Source organism: Ochotona curzoniae, unplaced genomic scaffold, assembly GCF_017591425.1.
Source record: "Ochotona curzoniae isolate NIBS_2020 unplaced genomic scaffold, NIBS_Ocur_1.0 scaffold_1037, whole genome shotgun sequence".
In the NCBI taxonomy this organism is placed as follows: domain Eukaryota; kingdom Metazoa; phylum Chordata; class Mammalia; order Lagomorpha; family Ochotonidae; genus Ochotona; species Ochotona curzoniae.
In genome coordinates, this window is record NW_024467083.1 from 29,743,475 (window position 1) to 29,754,770 (window position 11,296).

The window sequence follows — 11,296 nt, forward strand, 5'->3', positions numbered from 1 at the left end:
GACACATGTTATTTAACTTCATGGTGCTGTTAATTTCTTTTTTTTTTCTTCCTGTTGTTGATTTTGTTTTGTGGCTTTTCATTTAAGGGGATGTATAGTAACTGTGTAATGGAGACTATCATATCCAGATGTGAGGATACAATGCAGTCTGCATCTCTACTTCCAGACAAAGATGGATTCCCAATGAAACTGTTTTATATGTTGACAATAGGATGCTGGACTCTCTGCCATTGTCCATGCCCGCAATGATGGACACATGAATGTGTATGAAGAACTATACTATAGTAATTATATGGGGGAACTCAGTGATGGGGGAGAGAATTGGGGAGGGGATAAGGAAAATCCCAGGGCCTATGGAACTCTATCATATAATGATAAAAATAAAAAGATGTAAAATTTTTTAAAAAGAAAATTTTCTTTATCCGAGGTAAAAAAATAAAAGATATATTAGTTTTATTCTTTTTCTGTTTCTATGTTTTTGAGGGAGAATCTTCAGTTGGCACAGAACACTCAAACTCTGTGCATTTACCCAAGCTTCATGCTGAGCTCCTCGGTCTTGACCTTGGCCAGGTCCAGACTGGCCATGTGACCCTCAGATTTGAAAGTGGACATGTTGCATACCCGCAATGAAGGAATCATGACTGGATATGAACTGTACTACTGTAATAATACGGAGGAATTCAATATGGAGGAGAGTGCTTAGGGAGGAGGCTAAGGGAATCCCAGAGCCTATGAAACTGTGTCATAAAATGATATAAAATAAAATTTTAAAAAACTTAAAAAAAAAAAAAGTGGACATGTTGGATGCAGCATGCGGTCTCTCCAGGGTGGGCTGGGCTCATCAGCTCCATTGCTGTAGTTGGTTCTGCAGCTTCACCAGCTCAGGCCAAGCACCTTTGTTTTCCAAAGGCTCCCCTGGGGTGAAGGTGAAGGTGGTGTAGGTCTTTCTGTGGACCCCATACTGCAGCCAGGCCTTTCCCTGGATGATGCAACAAGGGACCCACCATCTTGTGACACAGGGCAGGCAGGAACACAGTCAGCTTGTAGAGACACATGGCCTTCGCAGTCATCATCACCGTCACCAAGGCTTTTTATTCTCCATCATGGTGGTGACAGGACTTAAACTTGCTGAGAGAGGAGCTTTCTCCTTGGTTTGGACCAGCAGCCTCTGCTGCCTTCTCTTGCTTCCTCTCCGGGTCACAGACTTGAACTTGCAGTCCACCTTGCAGAGCTGAGCAGCTACTGGGTGGTTCAGGGCCTGGGTGAGCTGGGCAAAGGCAGGAGGCACTCTCAGCCACTTAGGGAGGGTGGCCCTTGACTGTGTAGCACAATGTAGGAGGGTCATGTGACAAAATGAGTGAGGCCTCTTCTGGGTTGGATGTCCTGTCCAGTGCCAAAATTTGTTTGTGTGTTTTTAAGATTTGTTTATTAATCTTATTTGAAAAGCAGATTTACAGAGAGAAGGAGAGACAGACAGGTCTTTCATCTGCTGGATCACTTCCCAAAGGGCCACAAAAGCCAATCTGAAGCCAAGGGCCAGAAGCTTCCTCTAAGTCTTCCACGTGGGTGGAGTGGCCCAAGGAGCTGAGTCATCATCTGCTGTTTTCCCTGGGAGCTGGATGGGAATGGAGCAACTGGGGCCCAAGTAGTGCCCATATGGGAGGCTGGCACCACAGGGTGGAAAATCAGCCTGCTGAGCCATACTGCTGGCCCCTTAATGCCAAAATTAGTTTTCACAAACAGGATTCACCACCTTCTACTCTGCTTCTTCCTGGCAGCAGTGGCCGAGGACACCTTTCCCCTTGACCTTCTCTGCCCTTGGCGTCTCGGGCTGCTGGAGCAGAGATCCACCTCTTTAGGCCACCTGAAATGCAGTTTTGTTCATGGAGTAAGTAGGGAGCATATTTTACTCATTTTGTAATTTTGTAAGTTATTTATTTGGAAATCAGAATTACACACAGGAAGAGAGAGAAACAGACACACGTAGAGGTCTTTCATCCTGTGGTTCACTCTCCACACGGCTCAGCAGCTGGAGTTGGATTCGTCTGAATCCAGGAAACTGGAACTTCTTCTGAGTCTCTCTCCATCGGCCGAGGCACTTGGTGCATTCTCTGTTTATTTCTCAGGAGCGTTAGCAAGGAGCAGGGTTGAAAGTGGAGCAGCTGAGACTTGAACTGTCACCCATATAGAATGCCAGCGCTTCAGGTGGGAGTCCAACCTGATATGTCACAGTGCTGGCTCGCCCTAGTTTTGCCATTTGGATGCCACTTCTTTCAAATAACCAATTTATACATGGGTCAGTTTCTAAGTTGACTGAACTGTTCTTTTTACCTATTGTTACTTCAGTACCATATAAGTTTTTTTTTTTTAAGAAAAGTTTTATTTATTTGAAAGGCAGAGTTACAGAGAGAGAAGGAGAAACAGAAAGAGAGAGGGAATCTTCCATATTCTGGTTCACTCTGCAAATGCTCACAATAGCTGGAGTTAGCCAAGCCCGAGCTAGCAGCCAGAAACTCCATCCGGCTCTCTTCCGCATGGGACAGAGACCCAAATACTCAAGCCATTCACTATCCGCTACTTCCCAAGATGGGCATTCACAGGGGTGTGATTTGGAAGCAGAGGTAGGACTGCATCCCGGGCACTCTGTTATGAGATGCCAGCATGCCAAGTGGCAGCCTAAGCCACTGCATCACAAGGCCCACCCCAACATGACAGCATTATAACAAAAAATTTATTTTCATTTAAGAGGTGAGAGAGTGTGAGTGAGAGATCTCTTCCACAATAAACGCTGCCACAATCAGGGAGCTAGGAGCTCCACGCACGTCTCCCACATAGGTGGGAGGAATCCAGCCAACCCACCTACTTGAGCCTTCATTGCCGCCTTCCAGGGTCTGCCTGATCGGCAGGCTAGAACCCGCTGCTGGGGTTCAAAGTTAAACCTAGGACTCGAGTGTGGAGCACAGGCATCCTAACACCCAACCTCCCACGAGCATTTTTTATTATGAATATTTGAGAAAGGAAAGCATGAGCTGCGATAGGCACCTGCCTTGGCCGTGGGTGAGTGGGCCCAGGGAGGGCAAAGCAGGGAGCTTCTGGCTTGGCTGGGGGCTGTGGCGGGGTGGGGTGTTCTGCTGCAGAAGGGTTCAGTCAAGGTTTTAGAATACGCCCAGGAATGTGGTCCCCAGCTGCTAATTGGTTCATTTCCTCATCTACTCCTTCATCCTTCTACAGCTCATTCTTATCCTCTTATCACTACCAAATAAATTTAACCATCTTCCATCTTTTGGTTCAATCCCAAATGGCTATGATGGCCAGAGCTGAGCTGATCCGAAGACAGGATCCAGGAGCGTCTTCTGGATCTCCCACTGGTACATTAGGGATTCAAACACTTGGATAATCTTTCACTGCTTTCCTAGGCACATCATCAGGGAGTCGGATCAGAACAAATACATCAGCCATGTCTTCAACCAACACAGCTGTATCATATGCTGTTGCCACTGGCAGAGGGGTTAACCCACATGCCATAATGCCAGCCCCACTGCAAGTGTTCTGTTTTGGATAATCCTCTACCAAACAACATCAGGGATTGGTTATTTGCGTTATCTGACGGTGCTCTAAGCAGCTTTCAGAGCAGCGCCTCCTGATTGTTTTTAAAGAGCTATTTTTATGAAAGGTAGAGCACCAAAGAGAGTGGGAGCGCTTACATCTGCTGGCACACTCCCCAAGTGCCTCCAGAAGCCAGATCTGTGCCAGGAGCTGCCTCCAGGATTCCTGCGGGGGTGACTGGGCCCTGGACTGTCTTCTACTGCTTTCCCAGGCACATTAACAAAGTGCTGGGTAAGAAGCAGGGCACGTAAGCACAACCCAACAGTTTGATGTGGCATCCTAAGTCATGGCTCAACCCACTACACCACAACACCGGCCCCAGCAACTGCTGTTTCCACACCTTCCCCGTGTTCGTTTTCTTAATCTATAGATGAGTTTCAGATTTCTCTTGAAATGAAGTTGGTTTCAGAATCAGACCTTTCCAGGACTGCCCTACTTCACCTCCTCCTGCCTGAGACTCTAGAATTAAGCGGAGGCTACACTGATTTCACTTTGATGTAGAGGACATCTGACGACTGCACAGGTGTGAGTTCGCTGATGGCAGGCTGCGTACATGCAGCTGGGGAGAAGAACGAGTGACTATTGAACGCTTCTGATTTCCTCTGTTGTCACGTGATCCAATTAAAGAAAACAACTTTACAAACTTTGACGTTTGTACTGTTTCTGCCACCCACCTGCTGTTTTTAAGGCCCTGAGCCTTATAGGCAATCATTTCTAAGTAAGTTAACACAGCCATGGTGAGCAAGGCGTCCAGTACTTCAGCAATATTGGATTATTGGCAGCTAAACAAGGGAGGACACAGCAGGACAATGTAATTCTAACACCTCTCTATGAAGTGGTAAGACTTTTTTTTTTAAAGATTGTTTTTATTGAAAAGGCAGAGAGACAGAAAGATCTTCCATCCTCTGGCTCACTCACCAAATGCCCACTATGGTTGGAGCTGAGCTGATCTGAAGCCAGGGGCCAGGATCTTCTTTCGGGTTTCCCACATGGGTCCCAAAGCTTTGGCCCATCCTCGGCTGCCCTCTCAGGCCACAAGCAAGGAGCTGGATGGGAAGTGGAGCAGTCAGGACATGAATTAACGCCCTTATAGGATTCTGGCACCTGCAAAGTGAGGGTTAGCCACCGAGCCATCATGCTGGGTCTGAGGTACCAAGATTTTGTGGTTTCAGTGATTTCTAACTTCTCTTTGCTAAACAATCTAATGGAGTCCTTTCAGGATATAGAATTCCCACATACTTTGATATATTTCTGTTACTGCTTAGCTCAAAATATTTTGCTTTTCTTTTAAAAAATTCTTCACTATTTCAAATTTACTATTTGAAAGCTAGAGAGAGAGATTTTTCATCCATTGATTCACTTTCCAAATACCCTTAGCCAAAGGCCTGGACCAGGCTGTAGTAAGGGGCCTTAACCCTGCTTCAGATCTCCTCCCTGTGGGGACTTGAGCCTCTCTCTCCTCTCAGGGGTGCACCAGCAGGAAGCCGGACTTGGTAGCAGAACTAGAAATCAAACCCCCATTCTTGGATGTGAGATGCAGGTATGCCAAACAGTGTCTGGCTCATTGCCACAAGGTGCTCACCTTTCCCAGTGTTTTCTGACTCTTGGCTTTGGGTGGGCTCTGCCCTGGCCCTTGCAGCCTTCTGGGGAGCGAATCAGTGTATGGAAGATCTTTCTCTGTCTCTCCTCTGTCTGTAACTCTGCCTCTCCAAAATAATAACAATATAGGGCCCAGCACGGTAACCTAGCAACTAAAGTCCTTGCTTTGCACCCACTAGGAATCCTATTTGGGCGCCACTCTAATCCCTGTGGCCCCACTTCCCATCCAGCTCCCTGTTTGTGGACTAGCAAGGCAGTCAAGGACAGCCCAAAACCTTGGGACCCTGAGTGGGAGATCTGGAAGGGGATCTGGGCTCACGGCTTCAGATCAGCGCAGCTCCAGCTATTGCAGCCACTTGAGGAGTGAATCCTCTCTGTCTTTCCTCCTCTCTGTATATCTGACTTTGCAATAAAAATAAATATCTCTTTAAAAAAGAAGAATAATAAAGAAATCTTGTAAAAGATGTTTGCACCCCGTCTCTGCAGGTGAGTGCAAGAACCAAGGCAAGGAGTAGGCCAAACCAGACTGGGTTACAGTACCTGCCAGCATATATGTGGCTCAGGTCTGGGGGCCATCCAGGCTGTGCCAGTTCATAACACTCACTGGCAGATCTGAGAACCAGGAGGGGGTGCAGAACAAGCTGGTTCTGACTGCATCACCAGCCAGCTCATATTACAGCTGACACTAGGGCTGATTATGCCAGGTGGGTGGCAGTACCTGCCAGTGTGAGCTAGAACAAGGGCAGACCGGGCCAGGACAAGCTACAGCACCCACTGGCAAATTCAGAGGTAAGATGGGCCATGCCAGACTGGGCCACAGCACGCACATGTGAGATTGGGGGAGGTGTGCAAGTCTGGTAAGAGAATAGGAAGTACTCCCCTGCTGGACCACTGCTGCTGCTGGTGAGTATGACAGCTGGGACTAGAAACAGACCAGACTGGGCAGGGCTACAATACAGTTGGCCTACATGTGAACTGGGTTAGTGTGAGAGCCAGGCTGGAGTATCCGACTGCATCTACTGGCACAGGCATGAGCCAGAATAGGGGTATGCCAGTTGAGCTTTGCCATAGCATCACATCAGCTGGCAAGTGTTCAGAATGGGGGCAAGTCCTGCCAAACTAGACTACAGAATCACCTAGAATGTGTAAGATCTGGGGCAGGGAGTGGGCAGAGTAGGAAAACTGTGGGCACCTCTCTGATGGGCTGCAATTCCCACTTGGTGAGCATGAGAACCGGGACTAGGGGTGGACCTACCTAGACAGGCAGTGGTACTCGCTGGCATGAGTGTGGGCTAGAGGGTGGAGTAGGTTGGATTGGGGTAGACCTCAATGCCCAATGATGTAGATGAAATTTCAATGGGATGTGGGACAGACCAGTCCAATGCACCTGCTGGCAGACATAGGAACCAGAGTGGGTAGCCAGTCCAGTAGGAGTTATTGGGGGGGTCACTCTGACTTGGTTTGCAGAGCAGGAGAGCAGAACAACTTGATCAGCCACCCCAGAGAAACTCAACAGCAAACTTCTGGGTGAATGGAGACTGTGAGGTGGACTATGTCAGCCAATTGAACTTGGAAGGATTTCCTCATCCTTGGAGCAGTGATATTAACAACATCTCAGAACTATCGAAACCACTTGAGTGAAACCCTGAGAACAACAGGTACTGGGGAGGCTGACCATAATCTCTCTCTCTGTATCCTCCCTTCCTCCAGATACAGAAAGAAGAAAAAGAAAATGTGTACTAAAAACAAACAAAAAGAATGTACAATAATAAAAATTTGCCATAAAAAAAGTTTGCACCCCAAACCTGAGTATGATCTGGAGCCCTGCTTCTAATTCCAGATTCCTTCTGGTGTGTATTCCAGGAAGCCACAGCGATGACTTAAGATACTGGGTTCCTGTCACACGCCACAAAGACCTGCATGGGGTTTTAGCTCCTGGTTTCAGCTCCAGCCAGAGGTCGCTGTAGTATTATGGGGAGTGAACTAGTTGGTGGGAGCTCTACCTCTCAAATAAATAAACATTCTAAAATTAAAATAAACAAAATTAAGAATCATCCTTCAACAAACAAAAGCTACAGAGTAAGGGCCCCTGAAACATTTGCTGTTCTTTCTAACTGGAGATTGAAAACAAAACAAAACACATTTCCCCCCAGTGAACTGGGAAAGAAGAAATGAAAGCAGAATAAGGAAGCCACGTGCTTTCTTGGTATGGTTGTGTCTTCTGCAGCTTCTAGAGGGTTGGGTTTTTTTTTTTTTTTGTAAGATCTTTTAAAATACAGATCTATTTGAAAGGCATAGTGGTCTTTCAAAGAGACAGAGAGAGCAAGGGAGGAAAGGGGAGAGAGAGAGAATATGAATCTCCTAATGGCCAAAACAAGCCAAACCTAGCCCAGGTGGAAACCAGGAGTTAGGAGCTCCACCCAGGTCTCCCATGTGGGTCTTCCACGTGGGTGTCAGGGACCCAAGGCCCAGGTCACTCCCCTCCCAGGAGTGTCAGCAGGGAGCAGGACTGGAAACAGAGCAACACAGACTTGAACCGGTGTTCTGATTTGGGATGCCGGCATCACAGGGGTGGCTTAACACGCTGGGCCACGTTGGTCCCTTTCTGCAACTTTGGGGATCACCATCTCCGTCTTAATGTCCCCGGAAGGGCGAGCTGCTTTAGGCTTCTCTAAGGAGCTGTTTTACTTAAAGAACTCTGAATTTTAGCATGATGTTCACGTTAGTTTTATACCGTGTTCATTTAACCATATGTGTTGGGAACTTAGCATCTTCATGATAAAATAGCTCACTTCATAGGAGAATGGGGCAGAGGACTGAAAGAGTAACACATAGGGAGTAAACTGGGAAAAAGAATCCCAGGTAGCATTTTCCTCCTCCACTCCCTTTTAATTTCTACTCATCATGAGACACCTGCTAGTTCATTTTCCAAATGTCCACACAACCCAAGGTGGCGGCGGGGAGGAGGTGGCCAAAGCTGAGAGGCTGGACCTTTGTCCAGATTTCCCACAGGGGCGGCAGGAGCCCAGTTGTCTGGGCCATCATCGCTGCCTTTGGGGGTTAGCATTAGCACTTAGTTGGGAGTCACAGCCTGAGCCAGGGATCAAAGCCCAGTGTTTTGATGTGGGATTTAGGCATCCTAAGCATGAAGCAATAGGTTGATCCTACAAATTTCTGAAAAGGAAAGGAAAGAGAAAGGAAAAGAAAGGAAAGGAAAGGAAAGAGAAAGAAAAGAAAGAAGGAAGGAAAGGTTAGTTTTGAGTAATTAGGAAAAGGAGAAATGTTCTAAATTGAACATATGGTATTTCTAATAGTCCCTTATAGATGATCTGCTTAGTGTATTATTTGCTGGAAATATTTGGTCTCAGTAGACATCCTTCATTATCATGGATGCTCTGTCGAGAGAACAGGTGCTTGAAGCAGGAAGTCTGATTTTACTACGACACTGAAATCAAACACACTAGGGAGTACTTGGAAAGCCAAAGGCCCCTCACCTTACAGCAAAAAGATGAGTGTACTATGCTTGTGACATGTTTGATGTATAAAAATCAATTGCAAGGTTGCTGGGGTCCGTGCAGTAAGTGTGGATGACACAAAGGTGTGAAGAGAACAGCTCCCTGCTTGGCAGGGTCCAGAGAGCTTCCAGCTGTTAGTCAGGGCTAGGGTGGATATCTCTCTGACCACCTTGACACAATTTCACCCCATTTCGAATGGATACTCAGCCACCCCACTAAGAATTTCGAAATCTGTTGAGACATTGTTTGCCCCTGTGAGATGGCTTTCGCAACCAACTTGAGGTTGAGAGTTAATGTTACTGATAATGTCTTTAACTGCGCACAGGAGTACAATTAAACCCATGTCGCTTCTGGACACCTTATTGTGTGCTTACCCATTGCCCTGAAATCGGGCCCAGACATACAGCATGCCTTCTGGGAAATGGCTTGATAAGAATTTTACAAAGTAACGGAAGTGATGGGAGTATGAGCGGAAACTGCTATAGCAAAAAATACAGTTACTGTGACCTTAAAGGTTAGCCTGTCCTTGCAACTCTTTAGAGCATAGAAAATGTAGTTGTTTTAGCTGCTTTCATAGTTTTTTAAAAATATTTATTTATTTATTTTATTACAAAGACAGATATACAGAGAGGCGGAAAGACAGAGAGGAAGATCTTCCGTCTGATGATTCACTCCCCAAGTGAGCCACAACGGCCGGTGCTGTGCCGATCTGAAGCCAGGATCCAGGAACTTCTTCCAGGTCTCCCACGTGGGTACAGGGTCCCAAGGCTGTCCTTGACTGCTTTCCCAGGCCACAAGCAGGGAGCTGGATGGGAAGTGGAGCTGCTGGGATTAGAACCAGCGCCCATATGGGATCCTGGCACATTCAAGGCGAGGACTTTTAGCCGCTAGGCCACGCCGCCGGGCCCTGCTTTCATATAATTTTTTTTTAAAGATTTATTTTTTTATTGGAAAGGCGGATATACAGAGAGGAGAGACAGAGAGGAAGATCTTCCGTCCGATGATTCACTCCCCAAGTGAGCGCAACGGGCAGATACTATGCCGATCCGAAGCCAGGAGCCTCTTCTGGGTCTCCCACGCGGGTGCAGGTTCCCAAGGCTTTGGGCCATCCTCCACTGCTTTCCCAGGCCACAGGCAGGGAGCTGGAAGGGAAGCGGGGCTGCCGGGATTAGAACCGGCGCCCATATGGGATCCCGGGCGTGCAAGGCGAGGACCTTTAACCACTTGTGCCACCGCGCCGGGCCCCATATATATATTTTTTTTAATTTATTGTTGCTTACATTGTATTATGTAGTACAGTTTTATAGGCGCTGGGGATTCTCCCCTCCCCTCCCATACCCCTCCCCCCATGGTGGATTCCTCCACCTTGTTGCATAACCATAATTAATTCCATAATGTTGTATATTGATACTGAGGCCTTGTTGGGGCTTTTAACTGACCCATATATTTTTTAACTAGAGGAAATATAGGGTGATTCTATTAACATCATAGAGATATACTTTGGATTATTGTTTGATTGTTTATGAGGCTGTAGAGCCTGCAGTTGTAGGGGGATTTAATGTTTGAAACTTTTTGTCTTGGATCTTTATGTTTTTTTCTCTTTTGTTGTATTTCTCCCACTAAGTGATAGATAAGTTGTGAAAATAAAATGTAGTAGGAATGCTTTACTGATTAGTAGGTAACCATCTGTGCTTTGGCCTTGGAGTTCTGGCTGTCACCTAATGGTCACTTCTGAAAAATGAATAATGGCTTGCTTTAAAGAAACTGATTATAATAACTTACAGAATTATCTTAAGGAGCACCTGGTTGACCATGAAGTAAAAATTAATTGAACATCTGTGCATGCTAGCTTAGTTCTAAAGTTAGACAGTAAAATGAAACGTTTGTGCAGAGGCTTGTGATGTGTCTAAGTAAACAAAAAGGACAGCTTCTTCTTGAGCTGCAGCAAGAGGGCACCAAGTGACAGTGCTCATGTCTTTTCTTATCGCCGACTTCATGCACCCTTCTCGAGCTCCGAACCTGGCTGGAGCTGCACTCTAGAACAAGGTAAATAAGAGGAAAGAGAAGGAAAAACGTGTCCAAAACAAAAACGTGTGTTAGCTCTTTAGCGACCCCTAGGGAGCAGCAGGCTGGAGAGCAGAGGTGGTGATGGTGGGGAAGGCAACTATGCAAGGTTCAAGTGTTGCAGAATGGCCTGATTGACTTTGGGTAAAATCGGCTACTCCAGTGTCAGTTCCCTGATTGACTCATGTCGCATCCCTTATTAGCATAAAGTTCCCATTCACTGATTGGTTCTTATTCTTGTCTTCTCACTGGTTATTACTGTGGTCTCCTGATTGGTGATTGCTCTAAAATGGTTTTCAACTTTTTCATAAAGGGACCAGAGAGCCACTTTGTGTATGAAAGGGCCAGCCAGGGCAAGCTCCTCCGCCAGCTCCTCCCTTGGAGTCTCCTCCTGACTGCTGCAGCAGGAGGTTCCTTATTTTCCATAAATCTCTTTCCTCACTGTCCCTGTCAACGTGGAAATTCTTGGATGTGAGACAAGAATGAGATAGCTGGGTACAGCACTGCTCTGT